This window comes from Microtus pennsylvanicus, chromosome 6, assembly GCF_037038515.1.
Source record: "Microtus pennsylvanicus isolate mMicPen1 chromosome 6, mMicPen1.hap1, whole genome shotgun sequence".
NCBI classification, from domain to species: domain Eukaryota; kingdom Metazoa; phylum Chordata; class Mammalia; order Rodentia; family Cricetidae; genus Microtus; species Microtus pennsylvanicus.
The window spans coordinates 54,354,874-54,380,021 of record NC_134584.1 but is presented as its reverse complement, the minus strand read 5'-3'; the positions used below and the strand labels follow the sequence as shown (position 1 = coordinate 54,380,021).

Sequence of the window (25,148 nt, the reverse complement as noted above, 5' to 3'; positions counted from 1 at the left end):
TGACCTCTGACCTGAGAGCATGGGAGTTCATGGGCTCTGAACCAACAGTTAGGGAGCCTCCATGGGACTGGCCTAGGCCCTCTGATTGTGTGTGACAGGTGTGTAATTGGTCACTTTATAAAGCTCCTACAGTGAGATCAGGACCCGTACCTGGAAATCTGGGAGCCTCACTTTATGGTGCACAGTTCTTGACCCATGTTCTCACCTAGGTGGCACCTAGGAATCCCTTGGAGGAGTTTGATCACTGTCCTGATCTTGGGTCTAAAACCCAGAATTACGTGCTCTAAGTGCTCAACAGTTTTCACCCAGGAAAAAACACTATTTTATGGGAGAAAGGTCACTACACTATGTGGTGTGCCGAGACCTGTGTCATAGACTCCTGGTAACAGAGAGAGGAACACTGAACTTCTAGGCCTACAGAGTGAGCACATGCAGCCAGGGACCCCTCCATCTGAACCTGAGTCTCAGCTGTTCTAGGGCAAGGATACCAACTGAAAAGCAATGGGTGGTCCCAGGCCACAGGAAGCCACCTCTGACATCCACATGGCTATGGAGAACCAGGGAACAACTAGCATTCCCGTCAATCTTGAGGCCTGTGTTCATGGGGGAGTTTTCCCTGTTTTTAGGCCCTACCACAAGCCAAACCCATTCTATAAGAAGCTGAAGTCAGAACATGAGGAGGTCATGTTGCAACTGAAGAGATTGGAGGAGGAGAACACCATGGCCTCACAGAAGTTCAGTGAGCTGACCAAGAAGACGGTCTTCTACCGGTAAGTGCCCATGCTGTCATGGACACAAAAGTTGTGTAATGGACATCTCTGCCTTTCTTTTTCTCAGATGGAGAGTCCCCAACTGTGGTTCTAGCCTTTCTGCTTCTCAGTTAGCAGCTTCTAGACTTGTGTCTCTTAGACTCAGTTTTTCTAAGTGTAAAAGAGACAGTTACCTCTGCACCTTGTCCTAGACCTTGTGAGGCTCTACGGAGAAAAGGGATTTGCAGTGTGAGAGGAACGTCAGGCAGCATTGGGCATCTGGAAGTCAGGACCAGGTTTTACAGATACGGTTGCTGTGGAAATATAGACAGAACACACTCACCTCGGTTGCCAGTCTTCCCTCGGAGGGTGTTTGCCCACCACTTGTTGGTGTTTCTTAATTACCACAGACAGTGAAGGACAGCTGCTGGACTCCTCTTCCTATTGAAACGACATGGATCCTTTTTAGTGTTGTGGCTTTCCATAGTAGTTTGTTATTTCCAGTATCAACTGCTCTGTCATTTTGGCTTTCTGAGTTCAGCAGTCACAGCTGTATCACATTCCAGGCTTAGTCTTCTAGGAAGCATAAAGCCTTTGGGGTGCTTGTTCCTGGTGTCAGGGGTGGCAGGAGGAGGTTGGCAGGGCCTGAGTATGCAGAGTGTGTCTCCAGTGGTCTGCAGAGCCAGCTCCTGATGCAAAAGACTCAGCTGGAAAAGAAGGTGCACATGCTGAGGCAGGAGAAAAAGAAGCTGTTGGAGGATTGGGACCTGCTGAGGACCCAATTGGAGGACTGGAAAGTGATCTGTAACGACAAAGAAGAAGACACCAGTGACCACAAATCCCAGCAACAGCAGGTAGGGACAGGCAAGGCAGTCAAGATGAGGTCTACCACCATTTGCCCATTTGACTGCCTCTCTGCCCATCCCCCCACGAGTGCTCTCACCCCCATCAACATTTCTTCCGTGCTCCCATCCAGCCACCAAACTCAGGCTCTCTGGGTGCTCATTTCACTGTCCATGTACAAATATTCCTGCTTTTCTGGTCAGTCTCTAGCTAGAATCATGATTTCTTTATTTCCCAGATGTTTTTGTTTTCCTGACTGGCTGACCAGCAAGCTATTTGGATCCTTTATGTGCACTTAGATTAGTATGACAGTCTGTAGCCCTCCACTAAGAACACAATCTTCTAACAAACAGGATCTCAAAAGATTGGAGGAAAGACTTCAGTCCCTGCTGAGGCAGAAGGAGGTGTTCACCCCAGAAAAGTACGTGGCGGCAGAACATCTGCAGCATCACTTTGAGGACTCCAATATGAGGTAGGAGAAGAGGGTGGGAGGAGGAGGTGGAGCCAAGTGGGCCCCTGTGTCTGGAGGCTCTGTCATTTGTGGGCCCCTGCTCACCTCTATGTCTCCCAGCAAGAAACAAAAAACAAAGACCTCAGAGAATTCTGCTGGTACCTTCAACAAGATCTTTCTAGTAAATAATATATTTGAGAATCAGTGAGTCTGTAGAATTGAGTCTTCCTTCCTTTCTCTAGAACTCTGAAGCTTTGTTCTCAGTAGGCTTTCCTAAAATTCACAGAGAGCTTCCTGCTTCAGCTTCAGAGATAGGGGATTTAAAGGTTTGCACCATGGGGCCTGGTTAAAATTGCAATTTTATTTAGGAAAATATCAGGTAGAGAAGAGATTCCCACCGCTGGACAATGCTTTCTGCAACATTTGCCCACTTCCTATGTGAAGTGTTCTATGCAGAGAAAAGGTTAAGGACTTTCCAGAATGAACACTGGCAGATGTCACAGCTGCAGGGAAGATCAGAACCTCCTATGAGGTGTGCTGTAACAGACTCCCAAAGAGAGCCAGAATGCAGATACCCAGCTCAGGTCCGAATCACAAATTTCGAGTGGCCCTGGAGGCTGGATGAACCAGTGTTCTCGGGCACACATCTCAGGAAACGCTCCTCTAGCATGACAGGCTCTATGTTGTTCATGTTCAAGGTGCCTCCTGGGCATGAGGACTGAGCTAGGCTCATGACTTTGTTCAGGTACCCAGGCTACAAATCTCTTTTATGTATATCTATAAAATGATGCAATCAGTCCATAACTCACCATGCATACCATGTGTATTGCTCATATGGTGTTGACTATGCTATTAACATGATGTAGATATTTATAACTATATATAGGAGAAGGCCCTAATCTTTGTCGTAGAATGGACAACATACAGTGCTTATTTTAAATTATGTCTTGTGTATAGGACTTAGGAAATTTCTAGTCCCACCTACTCTGGGAAACTAATTACTTGCAGCTAGCAACACTGACATCAGTCAACAGATGAACACTGACTGTCAGGCACGGCTGAGGTGGGGTGAGGAATGGAACTCCTTGACATCAACATAGAAGCTCCCCACATGGCCTGGGTCTTAACTGCTTTCCTCTCCCAGGTCCAAAAGTCTTCAAACTGATCTGGACCCGGCCCCCGCCCAGGATGAGAGCCACCTGCAGAAGGAGCTGCTAGAGCAAGAGCCACCTGCTGAGCCCCATCCCCAGCAACTACTGCACTCTGGGAATGCATCTTCTTCCTCAAGTTTGGTGTCCCATTTGGAATAGGCCCTGAAGACAACTAGCCAGTGGCCCAGCATGGCTACTTCTGATTCTTGATTCACTTTCATCCTTGATAACACTCCTTTAGAGAACTGAAGAGGCCAAAGGAAGCCACATAGTCCTTGTACCCATGACATTCTTCACATCAGGATCAACGCCTCCAGACAAAAAGACACCCCTTGCAGTTATGAACTCACCAGTGAGGGAAACACCAGCTGACCTCCAGGTGACCATACCCAACGTGATCCATGTGTCTCTGGACTCAGTTTTAGTGAAGAAAAGAAAGCATCAAAATAGGTTAAGGAGCAGAAAACCTTAGTGAAAAAATTTCAGACTTGGAGAGAACATGGCATGTAAAGTCCCTAAGAAGAATGGCTACAGGTGTCTTGAAATTGCTGTTCCAATAGGTGATTGCCTTGCTACCATATCTCCCAGGCAACCACGGCCTATAGCAGGTCTGTGCTACTCAGTCTGCCGTGATGAATGTTAATTAGCTTAAACATAATTTGCTGTTTGTTTCAAGATTTTGGTTTTGATAGCTTTTTTTTGTTTTGATAGTTTTTGTTTTAGCTTTGTTATTTTGATGTTATTTGTTCTTGTTACTGATTTTTGTAGTTTGTTAAGGCTATTCAGTGTTTATATTGACAACCCTTTTAAAGTGCCCCATGAAAAAAAAATGTATTTCTTTGTGAATAAAAGAGCAATTTCCAATTCTTCACACTTAAGCCCAACTTATTTGGTCACGGGTTCTGTCATCCTTCTATAACCCCAGAAATCACAGACACAGATGGATCTCTGCTAGTTCCAGGCAGCATGGGCTACACAGTGAGTTCCCTGCCTGCCAGGGCGACAAAGCAGATTGGCATCTTGTAAATGGATAGCAAGGCTTACTCCATGTATACATATTTCATGAAGAAATCGGTATCCCACACTGTACCTATGCTGTACCCCTAAAATGAAATACCCTATAGATACACTTTCATAAATTAGTAATAAGAACTAACATATTAAGAAATACACTCTTTTGCTGTATAGACTCCCAGGAAACAAACACATTGAATATGGGAGCATGAAAGCAATCAGGAAACCCACAGCTATCTATCTCTGTTTTTCTTGCAATACAATATCAGTCAAAACCACACCACACAGATAATTTCCTTCCAAGTCACGATGGAACATAGCATTTTAAAGAGGCTGTTGACCTTGATCTTGCATTTGCCCACATGTATACGCTAGCCCTAGATTCAGAAGATGAACACTGGTTAGCTGGTCATAGATGGTCTGGGACCTCTGAAGGAGTAAACTGGAACCAAACACCTCTGCAGGCCTGGCCATGATTCTAGGATCACTGAGGGAGTAAGCCTGAGCCAGAATCTCTATCAAAGCAGGCCCAAGGCAGTAACCTCAGCAGAAAGAGCTCCAAGAAAGTAATCTCCCTGAGAGCAGGCCCGAGTGACCCCTGGCATTGCAGAGTGAACACTGAAAGTGCTGAATGACCTCTAGAAATATGGTATGACCTACGGGGTGACTAGAACTGTGGCGCTGAGTCACAAGGAGCAATTATCTGAGCCTTGGGTGTACTGGCACCTGGAAGATTAGTGACCAAACTCACAGACAGCCCCAACTACACCAATCAGAGGAAAAGATAAGAACACACCAACACCACAAAGAGCAACACAACACCAGTAACATCAACAAATCCCTTAAAGAAAACCAGAAGCAATCAAACATATAAAAGAAACTATTGAAGACTTGAAAACTAAAATAGAGACAATAAAGAAAATACAAGCTGAATGAATTATAGAAGCAGAACTCATGAGAAAATGATCAGGAACCACAAATGCAAACATAAACAGCAGAATACAAGAGATGGAAGAGATAATGTCAAGCACTGAAGATTCAATAGCGGAAATAAACTCATCAGCTAAAGCAAACATTAAATATAACAAAAGATTAACACAATTATCCAGGAAATATGGGAAACCACGAAAAGAACAAACCTAAGAATAGGTTTAGAAGAAGGAGAAGTCCAACTCAAAGGCACAGAAAATGTATTCAATAAAATGATAGAAGAAAACTTTCCTAACCGAAAGATATGCCTATGAAGATACAAAAAGCTTGCAGCACACCAAACAGACTGGATAAAAAAAAGAAATTAGGACCATGGGAGAGAGATGAAGGGGGGGATAGAAGAGGCAGGGAGGAGAGCAGAGACATATACCTCAATAAAATCAATAAAAAACAAGGCAAAAAATCCTTCAAAAATGAAAATTAATGACCACAAATCAGTAATGTCAGAACAGACTTCAGTAATCCTGACATGAACCTTGAGAGACAGACTAGAAAGAGCTGTGGTATTTGAGGAGCTTATAGATGCTGTAGGGATCAGTGACACATCAGCTTTGAATTGATAAACAGGGTTAAGAAAACATTCAGCTTACAAGGAACTTTAAATGAACTTATAACAGATTTTGAATGGGCTGACAATGTGTCCCTGATAATCCGCATTTCTCAGCCTTTCTTCATGAGTGACAGTTGCTGGACAGACCTCTCCAGAATACACTGTCAAGTGGAAAGTCTTGGTGACCATCATTGCCTTTTCCCTTAACCAGATAGCCACTCTTGAACTAGAAGGTAATAGAAAATAAATCCAGAATATTGCTTGGCTGGCAGCCATGGTGGTCTACTCTCTTCTCTGGGCTTCTTCTTGTGTTTAAATGAAAATCTTTCTTTGAGAGAGCCAACTGTAGAACTGTGAAGCTTGCTCATTTGAAACTGTCTTCAAATTCCCATCCAATACACCATACTGAATTTCTTTATTAAACAAGTCTAATTACCCTTTAAAACAGGGACAATTAGAATAAAGAAGGGGGAATGCAGAGACAGTGATGCTGGTGATAAAGAACAGAACACCTGGCTGGGGACAGGTAGCTGGATCAGCACCCAGGCTAGCTACCCTGATCAGCTCACTTATTCATTCAGCAAATATTGAGTGCATACTATGTGACAGACACTCAAGGGCTTAGAAACAAAGTTACTCAGCCTGATAGCACCTCAGCAGCCTCATCCACTAAGTAGAAAGACTGATAGCATCTACCTAATAAGGCTATTGCTATGATTAAATATGATCTACTATTGTAAATAAGTGGATCAGTATATGGCACTAGGCAATAATTCAACCCACAATGACGTTATTAATAATAGTTTTGTGAAAGTATCTGCACATGAAAAATTCCTTATATTGCCTGGTAAAAAAAAAATGCCAGGCCGTGAAATGGCATCATCTCCCTTCTATCTTTGCAGTGGGGAGCTATGATGACTTTAGTGACTTTCTTCTTGTCTTTTTATATTATATAAATTTCAACAAATAGAAAATGTTCCTAATACAATGAGCATGTTTTCCTCCTTTAAAAAGATCAGTAAGGGCATGCCTAAATAGTAAGTATTCCCTCATAACCTAGTTAGGTTACGGTTGCTGTAGCGAAACACCATGACCAAGAGAACTTGGAGGGAAAAGGGTTCATTTCAGTTTACACTTCCGGGGAACAGTGCATCACTGAGGGAAGTCAGAACAGGAACCTGGAAGCAGGCAGAAACTGAATCAGAGGTCATGGAGGACTGCTGCTTATTGACTTGCTCCCCATGGCTTGATCAGCCTGCTTTTTATGGAACCTAAGATATCAGCCCAGATGCTGTCCCACCCACAATGAGCTGGGCCCTCCAAGATAAATCAAAATTTAAGAAAATGCTCTACAGATTTGTCTACAGTCCACTCTTATGAAGGCATTTACTCAATCAATGTTCCCTTCTCTCACATAACTCCAGCCTGTGTCAAAATGACATAAAGTTAAACAGCATACATCATAAACAATATTACTTACAGGGTCATGATCAGCTAAGTGCATTTGTGCAGTTTGGACTTCCTGCTAAAGGAAGGGAATTAACCATTCACCCTCCTTAAATTCAGAGAATTTGTTATTGAAGAAGGGAAAAAATGAAAATTGAAAAAATACTACATTCTCTAATGTAAGTGGAAAATAGTTCAAAAGAAATTCACTGAGGTTCCTAAGTTTTATATAGATACATAAAATCATGCATGTATATATGACAAGAAAGTAAAAGTGAGACTGTAGGGAAGAAAGGGACTCTGGGAGGGGAGGAGCACGAGAAAGGAGGGGATGAAGGGAAGAGGTGTATGCTCAGTGTACAGTATGTCTGCTGTGTTCCTAAAACAGAGCACCAAATACAAGGACTTTGTTCTACATAGGGATAACCATACAATAGCTGCAACTTAAAAACCTAACTCTCAAAAGACTGAAAAGGATCCAATAGGAACATTAACAATGAATCAATTCGTAAATCAATAAATTAACAGGGGCAGAGAACAAAAAAGAAGGAACTGAACAAAGTGTGAAAAAAAAAGTAGATACACAATAAAGTCCAGGAGGAAGATGCCAAAAGGGGGACAGATTTCCCGACTAATTGTCCCTGACTTTGAATTCTCAACAGGTGGAAATTGAAGAAAAACTTTGAAAGCTGATAAACAGCAATAAGATTACATTTTTGATGACTTTGCAAAACTAAAGAAAAAAGTCAGGAGTGGAAACAACAGCATTAAGAAGCCAGCTATGGGCTAAAGAGAGAGGCACATGAGCAACTTGGCAGAAGCCCACGTCAGAGATCTGTGTGCAGCCTGGGGAAAACTCAGACTCGAAAAGATGAAAGACAAGGAGACAAGTGTGAATCAGAGGACCAAATGAAGGAAACTGCACTCTCTCCCAAATACCAATTAATAAATCCTGAAGGTCTGAACAGAATCATAGTCCTGAAAATATAGAAGAAAAGAGGTATTTGTTAAAACTGAAATCATCATTCTTAATTAAAGACAAGGAGTGAAAAGTGGGGTGTTGCAACAAACCCTCAGTGAAGCACATATTACTATAATCGCTAAGATCCAGCTTCATAGTGCAACAAACCCTTAGTGGAGCACATATTACTATAATCACCAAGACCTAGCTTCATAGTCCATGGTAAAAAGTGAGAAATCTCCCCAAAGAGTCAAGAAAAATAAAGATGGCCAGTGAAGATATTAATACTGTTACTTAAAGATTTGCTATTATATATTTTGAAAACCTGAAAATATCATCTGGAAAAAGTGCATATTAATAACAGTTACAGAGTTGGTATGTGGATAGACAAAATTACCATACTTATTTTTAACAATTACAAATACTTTACAAATAAATAGAATTTCAATAATAAAACAAGCAAAATGCTTGAAGTAAATTTCACAAAACCTATTCAGGTCATGAAAGAATGCAACTTAAAATTTATGTGTGAGGTAACAGAAGATTATTTTATTTGTAAAACATATTTGGTATTAGGTAGGAAACTACATTTAAAAAGAGGTATATTTTCTCTATTGAATTTACCAATTCAGTGCAATATAAAATGTTTGAAAACTTTTATTTTGTGAGGAATAGGAAAACTTAACTACATGACCTAAAATAGATATAAGTTGTATTAATAAAGTATTTCTTTCTAGTTAAGATTAAATGTCTGGCAGAAATAGCTAAGGGGAGAAGGTCTTATTTTGGATTGTGTGGCTCTGTGGCGAAGTAGAGTATCATGGGTGCAAGAGCTTATGTAGAAGGATTCCACATCAAGACAGACAGGAGGCAAAGAGAAAGCAAGAATCTGAGGACCAAGGATAATATCCAGAGGACCTACCTCTTCCAGTTATGTCCCAATGTCTAAGGTTTCCAGAATCTTCCAAGATGGCATCACTAGCTGAGGGCCGATAACTCAACAGATGAACCTCTTGGGTAGGAGAAATTTTATATTCACAGCACAGCACAAGTTATCTGAAGAAACCTGAAAAGCGAGGGGGCATAATAACCAAAGGTTAGCATCGCTGGGATTGGATCATCAAAATGGTTTGGTGATCATAAAATTATTATTATCACACATGAATGGAAATCAGTCAACAGAACAAAATAGAATACAGAATAGAGAACAGAATATTCTACCTTGAATATTGTCACCAAAACTTGACTGTCCACTGGTTATAATTACAGGGATTTTGCTTATGGTAAGAATTGGAAGTATCAAGGCACTGGAAAAGCATATGTGGAAAAAAAAACAGATTCCTAATTTAACATATTTATTTTTTACTCTATTTTCTATATTTTATCCAATTCTTCTAATTGAATTTTGTATAGATCAAAAGTCATAATAATATAATAACTGTAAATGACACAAAATGTCTGAGAGGTGATGGAAATGCTCTCAGACAAGGCTGAGCTGGTGCCTACACAGCTCTGCATCTGCTAACAGCTGTTGAGTACTACATTTTAAAACAGGTTAACTGGCTGGTTATACAGCCTGCAATTTCATAATTTAATAGCAAGTATAAATAAAAGGTTACTATTAAGAATTAGATTGAATAGTTTTATACATAGATTTTAAAATGCCTTTCCCAGCATGACACAGAACCCAGAAGCAAGTACAAAATAAGAGATACATTTGGATAACAACATAAACAAAATTAAAGAAAAGGTCAAAGTAGAAAAATCTATCATGAGTAAGAAATAGAACTGACACACTTCCTGGTCAACCTACGGGGCTATACTGCCCGGTACCTCCTCTCTCTTCCTATCCCATCCAGCTTACATCCAGATCCCCCCACCCCCTGTCTCTCCCCCCCCCTCCCTTCCTTGGTGGCAGAGCGCCTCCCTGCTCTGCCTGCTTGGGCGCTGGGTCCTAACCCAAAGTGGAGGGTAAAGGGGAGCTCGGTAGCTCCTTTGTCCCCATAGCCTGCCTGCAGCAAGCAGGGTGGGCCCTTTGTTTGCGAGCAAACCAAACAGCACGAAGTTTCAATCCGGGCACCTAGTGAAACATCATAGTGGTGAGTGAGTGCTGCAGCACCCGGGAACAGCCCGCCTACACTTCCTGGTCATCCTACAGGGGCTATACTGCCCGGTACCTTCTCTCTCTTCCTATCCCATCCATCCTACATACAGGTCCCTCCACCCACTGTCTCCCTCCCCCCTTCCCTTTGTTGGTGGCAGAGCGCCTCCCTGCTCTGCCTGCTTGGGCGCTGGGTCCTAACCCAAAGTGGAGGGTAAAGGGGAGCTCGGTAGCTCCTTTGTCCCCATAGCCTGCCTGCAGCAAGCAGTGTAGGCCCTTTGTTTGCTAGCCAACCAAGCAGCACGAAGTTTCGATCCGGGCACCTAGTGAAACATCATTGTGGTGAGTGAGTGCTGCGGCACCGGGGAACAGCCCGCCTACACTTCCTGGTCATCCTACAGGGGCTATACTGCCCGGTACCTTCTCTCTCTTCCTATCCCATCCATCCTACATCCAGATCACCCCACTCCCTGTCTCCCTCCATCCCTCCCTTCTTGGGTGGCAGAGCGCCTCCCTGCTCAGCCTGCTTGGGCGCTGGGACTGAACCCGAAGGTGAGTGTAATGGGGAAGGCGGTAGCTCGTTTGTCTCCATAGCCTGCCTACAGCAAGCAGGGTGGGCCCTTTGTTTGCGAGCTAACCAAGCAGCAAGGAGATCCGAACTGGTCTCCAGGAGAAACATCACTGGGGAGTGACATCACTGGGAAGGTACATCAGTCGGCAAGAAGACCTGATCCTGTAAAAGAAGATCCATAGGAGAATATTGGGAGGAAGAGATGGGGAGACGCCAATGCAAGAATTCACCCAACAATCTGAAAAACAACACGAAACCACCAGAAGCCAGCGACCTCACAACAGGAGGACATGAACACCTTAATCAAGAAGAAGTAGAAAAAACTGACTTCATGACAGTGATTGACACCCTTAAACAGCATGTAAAAAACGCCCTTATAGAAATGGATGAGAAGTATAACAGAAAGTTTGAAGAATTGAATAAATCAGTGAATGATACCCTAGGAAAGCAAGGAAAAACAATCAAGCAGATAATGGAAACAGTTCAAGACTTGAAAACTGAAGTGGAGGCAAAGAAGAAAACACAAACAGAGGGCCGGCTGGACATGGAAAATCTAGGTAAATGAATAGAGACTACAGAAACAAGCATAACCAGCAGAATACAAGAGGTAGAAGAAGGAATCTCAGATGCTAAAGATAACAGAGAAAATAAACGCACTGATCAAAGAAAACAGCAAGTCCAACAAACTCTCATCACAAAACATTCAGGAAATATGGGACACAATAAAAAGACCAAAGCTAAGAATAATTGGAGTAGAAGAAGAGGAAGAAGTGCAGCTCAACGGTCCAGAAAATATATTTAATAAAATTATAGAAGAAAACTTTCCCAACCTAAAGAAAGATATACCTATGAAGGTTCAAGAAGCATACAGAACACCAAATAGGCTGGATCAAAAAAAAAAAAACATCCCCTCGCCATATAATAATCAAAACACAAAGCATACAGAATAAAGAAAGAATATTGAGAGCCACAAAAGAAAAAGGCCAAGTTACTTATAAAGGTAAACCTATCAGACTTAAACCTGACTTCTCTATGGAAACCATGAAAGCCAGAAGGTCCTGGATAGATGTACTACAAAAACTAAGAGACCATGGATGCAAGCCCAGACTACTATATCCAGCCAAGCTTTCGTTCACTATCAATGGAGAAAACAAAATTTTCCAGGAAAAAAACAAATTTAAACAATACCTAGCCACAAATCCAGCCTTACAGAAAGTAATAGAAGGAAAATCACTAACCAAGGAGTCCAACAATGACCACAATAACTCAGACATCTAGAGACCCTGCACCAGCGCAACTCAAAGAAGGGAAACACACAAACTCTACTACTAAAAAAGTGACCGGAGTTAACAACCACTGGTCATTAATATCACTTAATGTCAATGGGCTCAACTCACCTATAAAAAGGCACCGGCTAAGAGATTGTTTACGAAAACAGGATCCAACATTCTGCTGTTTACAAGAAACACACCTCAACCACAAAGACAGGCACCTACTCAGAGTAAAGGGCTGGGAAACGGCTTATCAAGCAAATGGACCTAAGAAACAAGCAGGTGTGGCCATACTAATTTCTAACAAAGTTGACTTCAAACTTGGAAATCAATCAGAAGAGATGGAGAGGGACATTTTATACTCATAACAGGAACAATTCATCAGGATGAAGTCTCAATCCTGAATATCTATGCCCCTAATATAAAAGCACCCACGTACGTAAAAGAAACATTACTAAAACTCAAGGCAGCCATCAAACCGCACACACTAATAGTAGGAGACTTCAACACTCCTCTCTCACCAATGGATAGGTCAATCAGACAGAAACCTAAGAGAGAAATTAGAGAAATAATGGAGGTAATGAATCAATTGGACTTAACAGACACCTATAGAATATTCCACCCAAATAGTAAGGAATATACCTTCTTTTCTGCAGCTCATGGAACCTTCTCGAAAAATTGACCACATACTCAGTAACAAAGCAAACTTACACAGTTACAAAAAAATATTCGTAACCACCTGTGTCTTATCAGATCACCATGGATTAAAGTTAGAATTCAACAACAAGGCTACCCCCAGAAAGCCTACAAACTCATGGAAACTGAACAGTCAACTACTGAACCATACCTGGACTAAGGAAGAAATAAAGAAAGAAATTAAAGTCTTCCTTGAATTCAATGAAAATAAAGAAACAACATACTCAAACTTATGGGACACTATGAAACCAGTGCTAAGAGGAAAGTTCATAGCACTAAGTGCCCACTTAAAGAAAACAGAGAAAGCACATATTGGAGACTTAACAGCCCACCTGAAAGCTCTAGAAAAAAAAAGAAGCAGACTCACCAAGGAGGAGTAGAAGACTGGAAATAATCAAACTGAGAGCTGAAATCAACAAAATAGAAACACAGAAAACAATCCAAAGAATCAATGAAACAAAAAGCTGGTTCCTGGAGAAAATCAACAAGATTGATAAACCCCTATCCAAACTAATCAAACGGCAGAGAGAATATGCAAATTAATAAGATAAGAAATGAAAAGGGGGACATAACCACAGACACAGAGGAAATTCAGAGAATCATTAGATCTTACTACAAAAGCTTATATGCCACAAAACTGGAAAATGTAAAAGAAATGGATATTTTTTAGATAAATACCATATACCAAAGTTAAACCAGGACCAGGTGAACAATCTAAATAGACCTGTTAGTCGCGAAGAATTAGAAGCTGTTATCAAAAACCGCCCTACCAAAAAAATCCCAGGACCAGATGGCTTCCATGCGGAATTCTACCAGGACTTCCAAGAAGACCTAATACCTGTACTCCTTAATGTATTTCACAATATAGAAACAGAAGAGTCATTACCAAATTCCTTTTAAGGAGCTACAGTTACTCTGATACCAAAACCACACAAAGACTCAACCAGGAAAGAGAATTACAGGCCAATCTCACTCATGAACATCGACGCAAAAATCCTCAACAAAATACTGGCAAACCGAATCCAAGAACATATTAGAAAAATTATCCATTATGATCAAGTAGGCTTCATCCCTGAGATGCAGGGCTGGTTCAACATACGAAAATCTATCAATGTAATCCACCATATAAATAAACTGAAAGAAAAAAACCATATGATCATTTCATTAGATGCTGAAAAAGCATTTGACAAAATTCAACATCCCTTTATGATAAAAGTATTGGAGAGATTAGGGATACAAGGGTCATACCTAAATATAATAAAAGCTATATACAGCAAGCCGACAGCTAACATCAAATTAAATGGAGAGAAACTCAAAGCCATCCCACTAAACTCAGGAACACGACAAGGCTGTCCACTCTCACCATACCTCTTCAATATAGTGCTTGAAGTAAAATATATCTTAAAGTTCCCATCCCATTAAGTCTTCTGCAACCATCAGTGCTCAGGTGTAGTAGACACTGTTGGTTTTGACCATACACCCATCATTCCTTAGCTGAGCTTAGGGAGTCTGTGGGTCATAACCTACTGTCTTAGTTAGGGTTTACTATTGCTGTTAAAAGACACCGTGACCACAGCAACTCTTAGAAAGAACACATTTATTTGAGGGTGGCTCGCATACAGGTTCAGAGGTTCAGTCCATCATGGTCATGAAGGCGAGCATGGCAGCATGCACACAGACATAGTGCTGGAGCTGAGAGTGGTGCATTTGGACTCAGAGGCAACAGCAAGTCCATTGACTGTCACACCAAGTGAAGCTTGAGAAAAAGACTTCAAAGCCCACACCCACAGAGACACACTTCCAATGGAAAGTGTAGCCAGATTAAAGGTGTGCCCTCCAGCCTCAAGGTCTGAATTACAGGCACATGTCATCCAACCTCTTCCTCCAACAAGGCCACGCCTTCTAATAGTGCCACACCTATGAGTTTATGGGGACCAATTGCATTCAAATGACCACACCTCCTTAGAACCTTCCCTACTGAGCTTCCTCACTTTTGGGAAATTTACGAAAACAGGCAATAAAAATCGTGCCTCCTCCAAGGAAGATGTGGAGAGGCACACTGTAGAGTGGATTCCCCTACGGAGTTACCCCTTTCTTTCAATGTTCAACAGTAAGAATGATCTTTACCAAACACTAAAGGGACACCTTAGTCTGTGCCTCCCTAGAAAAAGCCCTCCATCTGAATTGAGGGTTTATGAGACTATTCTATATGCTGTCCAGTCTGCACCAGTTACTTTCAGGTGCTGAGACCACAATGTCTGGAGGTGATCGCCTTCTTCTCTAGCCTCTTATGACTGTCACAAGTAGAGATCAGTCTTGGTCATGTATTTTCTGGAGTACAGTCAATAACACCCAAGTCATCGCCTTTGATCATCATGAACAGCTCCAATTGGCAGTGCTCCCATGTAGCTATAGTATACAGCTCTGCCCCCAGAGCATATGCTCTTTGTACAGGGATCATGTCCTCTGTGCTGACAAGTGACCCTCCGCTGGGTCAGCTTCTCCATTGTTCTTCCTGTCTGTCACAATAAACATCCTTTGGCAATCTTAGTATGATAGAACCTCTCTCCAATGCAAATGAGACTAGGTAGTGTAATGACAGAAACTACAGTATGGTACAGGAGCAAGAGTGCCTTCTCCATCAACTGTATTCTCCGAAGCTGCAGGGAAATCTGAAGGAATGTGGAAAGTTAAGCTTACTATTTATTTGCTTGAAAGAAGGCTATAAGACATTTAGACAGAGTACGCTTGCCACTGATGGAGATAAAATAGCTCATTTAGAAATAACTGGATGTCTTTCATAAGCCTCACATGTAAAAAATTCTAGTTCTCTGATTATTTGGGGTGTGCGGCTATAGCAGACAAGGTCTCATGTAACACAGATTGTCTTCAAATGTGCTCTGTAGTAAAAGAATGGCCTTGAACTACTGATGCTTTTTCCTCATCTTCCAAGGCCAAAGTCAGCATATTCTGCCACACAAGACTCATCCCCCCCCCCCCCCATCACCATGGTTTTCGCTAAGACCAAAAAAAAAAAGTCAGGAGGAAATTCTGACCCTGTCTTATTAGAAGCCCCTTTATTCCTTTGACAGTGACACTCAGCGGTACTCAAACTATGCTCTACTTCAGGAACAAATGGTCTAAGGTGAAGAGTCAAAAGAGGGTGAGAAAAAAAGCACACAGCAAAGTTACCATGGAATTATTCAACCCCTCAAAATCTGGCTACCCTGGAGAATAAACATGGTATATTGAAGGAGGGAGCACATCAGAAAGGTTTTTCCCCTGGAGTTTATTGTAATATTAGACTTCCATATGATTAGTTAGTATTCTCTGCGATTGGTTCATAATTTCATATCCCCAAAGGAGACTACAGAGCGGGCCATCAAATCAAACCACGTGAAGGCTGATTCTCTGATAAAAAAGAACAAATTGACCCATCTGCCATCAACACAGTGACTGTACTTTACCTGTTCCTCCAAAGATGACTTGACAACAGATAGTAGCAGAAGCATTAACAAAACTCCTCTAGAGTAAATGGAGCTGAATACTCAAGACAGATGGAGCTCCAAAGGAGAAGACAGCGCTCGTGGGCCGGCCCCTCTGAGTACTAATGTATCCCCTGGTATTCACAGCTCCCCGTTTTGAAAGAACAGCTGCGGGCTGCTGCGTACCGCCACCTGGCTAGCTTTACTCCAGAAATAATTACATGGAAACTATTCATTTAAACACTGCCTGGCCCATTAGTTCCAGCTTCTTATTGGCTAGCTCTTATGTATTGATCTAACCCATTTCTAATAATCTGTGTAGCCCACAAGGTGGCTTACCAGGGAAGATCTTAACCTGCATCTGTCTGGAGTGGGAGAATCATGGCGAGTCCCTGACTCAGCTTCTTTCTCCCAGCATTCTGTTCTGTTTACTCCACCCACCTAAAGGTTGGTCTATCAAATGGGCCTAGGCAGTTTCTTTATTAATTAAACAATAAAAGCAACAGATTAAAAAGAAATCATTCCCACATCATCCCTGACAGGCAGTTTACTGCCATCTTAGAAGCTAATGGAATTGGAGAGAGAAGAACAGTGAACTGAGTGTGTGACTCACTTCCTTTGAACTGTTACTTTTTACAGTATTCTGAATTTGGCCCTCTCAGACAACTGGGACACTGGTGAACTGTTTAATTTGATAAAGCCTTATTTCAAGGCCTTGTTTGATTTTGCTATTCTCTAAGCCGATACTGGAATAATCAAGGATTAACTTGTCAGTTCCATAGTAAAAGTTTTAGGAGCCACAGATCCATGTTTAATGAGTATGCACTTAGTTAATGGCACAGAAGAGTTAAGGAGGGAAGCTGAAGACACTGGTTGTTCAAATAAGCAGACCCTGTGTTGTGGGAAATTACGGCCCACACATCATGAGCTGGAAACTGGAGCATGCAGACCCCATCCCTGGCCTTCTGTAGCATGTCCTGATACATGCAATACACTGGTGACAATGATGCGTCTCTAAATTTCCGGGTGTCCCATCAGGAAACTACACTGGATTCCCAGTTATACGGAGGAGAAGGAACCGACAGCCCCTCTGCACCCATCTGAATCCACACATTACCAATTCCATGCTTATCCCAGAAGTTCATAGCTATGGCCTCTTCTTATAGGATAAAAACTCCTCAGGACTCTGTTGATCATTTGTCCAATTGCACTGTCACCTGGACCCTTTCTGGCAGCCCCTCCTTCCTCTCCCAGTTCACATGTGTCAGACCTGTAACATGGTCTCAGACACCTCACACACCCACTCCCACTCTCTCCCTCTCTTCTCTAACTTTTGCAGACATTTGCTCCAGTAAATCTCCAAATGTAACACAATATTGAAAACTGCTCTCAAAGAACTTTAGTTGACACACTGTTTACATAAACAGTCAATATCTGAGTACAAATTTTTTCTATCTCCATTTTTTCCATATATAGTCTTATTGGATCTACACAATCATTTATAAGGCTTTCTTATTTATCTTTCCAGAATATGCATGTTTCTTTTTCCTTAGATGAATAAGCAGGAATTTCAAGGAGCTGCAGCCACATGCTGTTAAATAAAAATAAGCTCTAGGGGATCGCTAGGTGTCTCAGCATGCAAGTACACTCGCTGCCAAGCCTGACAATGTGAGTTCGGTCCCCAGACCCACATGGTAGAAGCAGAGAACTGACTCTCAAAAGCTAGCCTCTAACCACACACACTCTTGGCATATCCTCCCACACACTAAGGGAATAAATCTTAAGAATTGTAATAGAAAAAAAGAATCATCTATATTTACTTTTCATCCCTTCAACAAATGCTAAGCTGCTTTTATGCATATATATATCTGTGCTTGGCTCCCTTGAAGACACAGGAATGAAGACGATAGAGTCAACCTTTACCCTGATGCAATTCACAGCAGAAATAATTTTCTAAATCATAATTATGACGAGAAACAAGAAAAACATGTTGTTTTCTATTTCCATCCATTTGCATGTAAAATTCAAAATGTCATTATTTTTTACCACTGCCTAGTACTCTAATGTGTATATATCCCACATGTTCTTTATCCATTCTTCCATTGAGGGGCATCTAGGTTGTTTCCAGGATCTGGCAATTACAAATAATGCTGCTATGAACGTAGTTGAACAAATGTTTTTGTAGTATGATTGGGCATGACTTGGGTCTATTCCCAAGAGTGGTATTGCTGGATCCTGAGGTAGATTGATTCCTATTTTCCTGAGAAACCGCCAGCCACACTGATTTCCAAAGTGGTTGCACAAGTTTGCATTCCCACCAGCAATGGATGAGTGTTCTTGTTGCTCCACATCCTCTCCAGCATAGGCTATCATTGGTGTTTTTGATTTTAGCCATTCTGACAGGTGTAAGATGGTATCTCAAAATTGTTTTGATTTGCATTTCCTGATCACTAAGGAGGTTGAACGTGACCTTAAGTGTCTTTTGGCCATTCGAACTTCGTCTGCTGAGAATTCTCCATCTCCATTTTTTAATTGGGTTAATTAGAATTTTCATGTCAAGTTTCTTGAGTTCTTTATATATTTATATCAGACAAAAGTCTGATGTGGGGTTGGTGAAGATCTTCTCCCATTCAGAAGGATGCCTTTTTGCCTTAGTGACAGTGTCCTTTGCTTTACAGAAGCTTCTTAGTTTCAGGAGGTCCCATTTATTCACTGTTGCTCTTGATGTCTGTGCTGCTGGGGTTATACGTAGTTGGTGGTCTCCTGTGCTCATATGTTGCAGTCTACTTCCCACTTTCTCTTCTATCAGGTTCAGTGTGGTCAGATTTATATTGAGGTCTTTAATCCATATGGACTTGAGTTTTGTGCATGGTAATAGATATGGATCTATTTGCATTCTTCTACAGGTTGACATCCAGGTCTGCCAGCACCATTTGTTGAAGATGCTTTCTTTCTTCCATTGTATACTTTTAGCTCCATTGTCAAAAATCAGGTGTTCATAAGTTTGTGGGTTAATATCCGCGTCTTCCATTCGATTCCTTTGGTCAACGTCTCTGTTTTTATGCCAATACTAAGCTGTTTTCATTACTGTAGCTCTGTAATAGAGTTTGAAATCAGGGATGGTAATGCTTCCAGAAGTTCCTTTATTGTATAGGATTGTTTTCGCTATCCTGGTATATTCTTTGTCCATATAAAGTTCATTATTGTTCCCTCAAGGTCTGTGAAGAATTTTGATGGGAGTTTGATAGGGATTACACTGAATTTATAGAATGCCTTTGATAGAACTAAATAGAAAACACTATTCTGAGTGAGATAACCCAGACCCTTAAAGATGAATATGGAATGTACTCACTCATTAGTGGACTCTGCCATAAACAAAGGACATTAAGCCTATATTTGACAAGCCTAGAAAAAATAAATAACAAGGTCAACCCAAGGAAAAAAGAAAAACCCAAAGATCCTCCTGGAAATTGGAAGGAAACAAGATTGCCAGGCAAAACTTGAGAGCATGGGGTGGGGGTGGGGTCGAGGGAGGGGAGACTGGGAGAGAGAAGGGAAAAGGGAAAGACTGGAAAATCCTTGGGGGAATGGGAGGGTGGAAATGGAGGAAGGACAGATATAGGAGCAGGAAAGAAAATATCTACATTACAGAAGCCATTTTAGGGTTGGCAAAGAGACTTGGCTCTAGAGGGCATCCCAGGTGTCCAAGGGGATGTCCCCAGCTAGGTCTTGGGCAGCAGAGTAGAGGGTGCCAGAACTGGCCTTGCCCCACTATCACACCGATGGTTACCTCAAATATCACCATAGAGTCTTCGTCTGGTGACGAATGGAGAAAGAGACAAAGTCCCTCATCAGAGCAAGGGACTGAGCCCCCAAGGTCCAGTTGAAGAGCAGAAGGAGGGAGAAGATGAGCAAGGAAGTCTGGACTGCAAAATGTTGGTCCACCCACTGAGACGCTGTGCCTGTTCTAATGGGAGCTCACCAAATCCAGCTGGACCCGGACTGAATGAGCATACGATCAAACCAGACTCTCGGAATGTGGCTGACAATGGGGCCTGACTAAGAAACCATTGATAAAGGCACTGGGACTTATTTCTACTGCATGGAATGGCTTTTTGGTACCCTAGTCTATTTGTCTCTTTAGATACAAAGCTTCCAAGGACTGGACAGGGAAGGGGGGCTTGGACTTCCCACAGGGCAGGGTTCCCTACCCTCTCTTAAGGAGAAGGGGAAGAGAGGAGGCTAAGTGGAGGAGCGGGAGGAGAATGGGAGGAGGGGAGTAGGTGAAAATTTTTGGAATCGAAAAATAAAAAATAAAATAAAAATATTTTTAAAAAAGAATTTCACCAGGAAAAAAAAAAACATGTTGTTTGTCTCTCTTCATTTCAGATTGCTTTGATAAAACACCTGACTGAAGCAACTTGGGGAGAAATGATTTATTTTAACTTACAATTCAAGGTTTCAATCCACCGCTGCAGGGAAGTTAAAGCAACAAGAAGTTGAAGCCTCGAGACACAGTGAAGGTAGAGAGAAATGAGCGCACACATGCTTCCTAGTGCTGGCACTCCCTCTTCCTTTATGTAAACAGGACCAACATCCAGGAATGGCCCTGCACACCTTTAAACTGAGTCTTCCCACAGTGCTTAACAGCGTCAAAATAATCCCCTCCAGACACACCCACAAGCCAACACAATCCAAAGGACTCTTCACTAAGGCTCTCTTCCCAGTTATATGAGATTGTTCGGGTTGGTGATTAAAAGCAACCGTCATAATCTTGTCAATCTTTTCAAAGTAGCGACTCTTTGTTTCACTGACTTTTTAAAAATTTTTATTTTTGTTGTTTTTTGTTTTTTATTTATTTATTTTACATCATAACTGCAGTTTCCTCTCCCTCCTCTTGTCCCATTCCCTTTCCCCACCTCCACTCTACACCCCCCTCAGTTCACTACTCCTCTGTTTCTGTTCAGAAAAGGGTAGGCCTTCAGTGGATATCAAAAAAAATCATGGCAAAGAATTGCAGTAAGAGTAAGCATCTCTTCTTTTACTAAGGCTGAGGAAAACAACCCAGAATGAGGAATAGGGTCTCAAAAGTCAGCTAAAGAGCTAAAAACAGCCCCTGCTCTCACTGTAAAGAGTCCCACAAGAAGAAGCTACACAATGTCACAGATATGCAGAGGAACTAAGACAGTCCCATGCAGGCTTCATGGTTGTCTTTGTCAGTGCAGACCCTATGAGCTCCCAAAAGCCAAGGTTAATTGAGTCTGTGGGATTTCTATGAAGTCTTTGATCCCTCTGATCCTACAACCTTAACCCTTGTAGTAATAGAAGCGTGAGGCTGCGTCCCCAGCACCCTGGCTCCCTGGGTAGCTTATGCCCCGAAATAACAACACAGAAATTGTATTCATTTAAACACTGCTTGGCCCTTTAGCGCTAGCGCTTACTGGCTAATTCTGATATCCTGATCAACCCATCTCTAATAATCTGTAAGCACTGGTCCTACCGGGAAGATTCTAGCCTACGTCCATCCTGGGTTGGAGCTTCATCATGTGTGTCTCAGAGAGCAGAGCTATCACATGTCCGGGAGCGGGGAGCATGATGTCTCTGCTCCAGAGAGCAGCTGTCAAGTCTGAGCTCACTTCTTCTTCCTCCCAGCATTCTGTTCTGTTTACTCCACCCACCTATGTTTTAACCTATGAGGGCCAGCCAAGCAATTTCTTTATTTTTTTAAACAATGACCTCTATCATTTCCCCTTTTTCTGTTTAAACAAAAAAAGGAAAGCTTTAACTTTAACATAGCAAAATTACATATAAGAAAACAGTTATCAAGTAAAAATTACAATAATCTTTATCATAACTAAGGAAAACTATAACTATAACTAACTATTCTTAACTCCATCAAAGACTCCAGAAAGATACAATATTACCTAAGCAAACAAGAAAAAAGCAATTTTCAAACTCTAGAAATGACAGAGACATCTCGCTGCCTGGACAGTCACCCAAAGTTTCTCTGTACCTTTGGGGCATTCATCTTCAGCCTTCACGCCCATAGTATCCAGCAGACATTTCCATGAAGCAGGACATTTCAAAGTCAGTTCAGTCACTATCTGTTGTGTCCTGCAGAATGTCTCACAGACTCTTTCACGAATCAGGAACCCTGAAAGATCATCTCACCTTTAGGCAAGTTCAGTAGTCCTCTCTCTGCGGGTTCTCTGTTTCCAGTTTATGCAATAGTCCAGGCAAGAGCAGTTTCTTGCTCAAATGGCTATCAAACTCCATAAGGATCCTCTTAGATGCCCATCTTCCTCTTGAAGTAGATTGATGCTGCCAGGAGCAGAGTGTCTCGAGGTCATAAAAAACCCTACATTATTAAAACATTAAATGCCATATTCTGCAGTCTTTGAAAGATATGAAGAATGTCTATCTAACTGAAATGTATCTCTATATATCTAGAAAATCTAACTAACATGACTACAAGCTTGACTATTACTGATGATTATCCATTAACCTATATTTCTTAATTATACATTACATTTTTTAATGAACTACACAATCACAATATCTTAATCAATAGCAGAAATATGCATATACATATAACAAAATTGACCTTAAATCTCTATCAATAAAGCAAAATCTATACTAATACTAATTATTCATATCTATATCATATCCCCTTTAAATGTTAAAGAACGTTTATAAACCATATTTGGGAACATGGGCACAGTTTTTTTCTCTACAAACTGCTTCCTGCTGAATGGGGGCGTCGTTAATTAGGTCTTTCATGGTATAACCTGTGTGCTAGTTTCATCTCTGTTGGCAGTTGAGCAAAGCAATTTCCTGAAGATATTCGCAGCAACCCTTTAGGAGGGCGTGGTCCATCATACCATATCGGAATAGATGAACAGGGTCTCATCCTCTGTGAAAACAAAATAAGAAACTCCTTTCCAAAGCATCATGTCCTTAGATCCAAATTTCAAATTCAAGGCATTTTCAAAATATCTATGTTGGATTAGTTCAGCAGCATTTATAAACAAATATCTTTTGGCATCTGTTGCTCCTTCCTCAGCATTCAAACAATTCAAAGAGAGCATAATAGCATACAGTATCAAAATTCTCTGTCTATTTTCCATCTTTGTACAGCTTTGTTTTAACCTCTATTTCGTTTATTTTTACTTTTAACTTTTTGCTTTTTGAGACAGGTTCTCTGTATCTTTGACCTGGAATAACTCTGTATACCAGGCTGTCCTTGAACTCTCAGAGATCTGCCTGTCTCTGCCTCCCAGGCATTTGGGATTAAACGTGTAGGCTACTACACCTTGAACTCACAGAGATCTGTTTGTCTCTGCCTTCTAGGCACTGGGATTAAAGGCGTGTGCTACCACACCTTGAAGTCACAGAGGTCAGTCTCCATCTGCCTTCCAAGTGTTTGGATTAAAGGTGTGTAATACCACACACAACAACTCTCTTCCATTTTTTTTTGTTTTTTACTTTAAGAATTTTAACTTTTTGTCTGCATATATTTTTAACACTGTAAATCATTTAAAATTTTTCTTTGTCTTTGACACTCTCTTTACTGTATCTCTCTCTGTTTTTCTGACCACATGAGTCTTTAATTTACCAAGCAATCTCAGTAGGACTAAAGCCGTGGCTTTGCCAGCTAAATGTAGCCCATTCCTTAGCTTTCTGCCATTCCAACCTTGTGGCTAAGGTACCAGACAGAGCCGCGTTCAGTGCCACAAGTCTACAGTGTTTCAATGTCCCTGCCAGCAAGTGAGCTTCAGCAGCCTGTGCTTGCAAACCACACGAACTGCCTGCGTAAAAGAGTCAGAGTTTGCCCTGGCAGGACAGCCTAGAAAGCCGGCATTTTTAAATGGCGCAGCTTTTATCCTGCTATGGCTGAAATCCGAAAAGCATACAGTCAGCTTTTTGTCAACACTGTTTAAGTGTTTTGTGGCAGGACCTCTTAAGAGCTGCAGGGTTTTGCAGCTGAAGCTGAGTCAGGGAGCCTCTCTTAGATGAGAGCACTTGCTTGCCTCTAGCAAACAGAGCAGACCCAAGAAATTGCCACAAGAAATATGCTTTACTCTATTCTTTTCCAAGCTTTCTCAGGCTTTCTGAGAACTCAGTTACGCACACGTCTGGGCGCCATTTGTAGTAATAGGAGCATGGGGCTGCGTCCCCAGCACCCCGGCTGCCTGGCTAGCTTATGCCCAGAAATAACAACACACAAATTGTATTCATTTAAACACTGGTTGGCCCTTTAGCTCTAGCCCTTACTGGCTAATTCTTATATCCCGAACAATCCATCTCTAATAATCTGTAAACACCCGTCTTACCAGGAAGATTCTAGCCTAAGTCCATCCTGGGTCGGAGCTGGGGCATGGCGTCTCTCTGAGGTGTCTGCTCCGGAGACGAGAGCTGTGGAGTCTGAGCTCACTTCCTCTTCCTCCCAGCACTCCATTCTGTTTACTCCACCCACCTATGTTTTAACCTATGAGGGCCAGTCAAGAAATTTCTTTATTTTTTTAACCAATGACCTTCCTCCATCAAACCCTAAGACTGACACTAACTAAAAAAGTGACCCTGACCCTGACCCAAACCTTAACCCTAACTGACTTCAGGAATACTGCACCTTATGAGCAGAGTGTCAGGGCACAATGTGGGTTTCTTGCCCTCTAGAAGTCATGTGACTATTTAGACATCAATTAGTTTCCTAGGTGGGTACACTGAAAAGTGCAACACTCCCCTTACATTTCTGTCTGAAATTCCGGAAGACTAAGAAGGAGCCAACTTCCAGGGGATTAGTACACTCCTGTGAGTGCAGCACTCAGGATGCTGCAGATGCACTGTAATTAGAGAGTATGGGTTTCAT

At 41.7% G+C, this 25,148-nt stretch overlaps 1 long non-coding RNA gene across 5 annotated transcripts in view; it reads right to left on the bottom strand.

Annotated features, from left to right (window-relative positions):
* The window catches only part of LOC142851995 (uncharacterized), a 45,459-nt gene extending 22,900 nt beyond the window's left edge, over positions 1-22,559 (bottom strand). For 3 of the 5 annotated variants that reach the window (XR_012910896.1, XR_012910895.1, XR_012910898.1), the window contains exons 1-3: positions 22,451-22,559; positions 9,078-9,221; positions 1,093-1,456 (exon numbers count right to left, since the gene is read on the bottom strand). This is a non-coding gene — a long non-coding RNA (uncharacterized LOC142851995). Of the gene's footprint in view, positions 1-1,092; positions 1,552-3,544; positions 3,604-9,077; positions 9,222-9,376; positions 9,463-22,450 lie in introns of those variants that run through there. The other 2 variants (XR_012910897.1, XR_012910899.1) reach the window with 2 other exon arrangements.
* Positions 22,560-25,148: the final 2,589 nt, after the last annotated feature.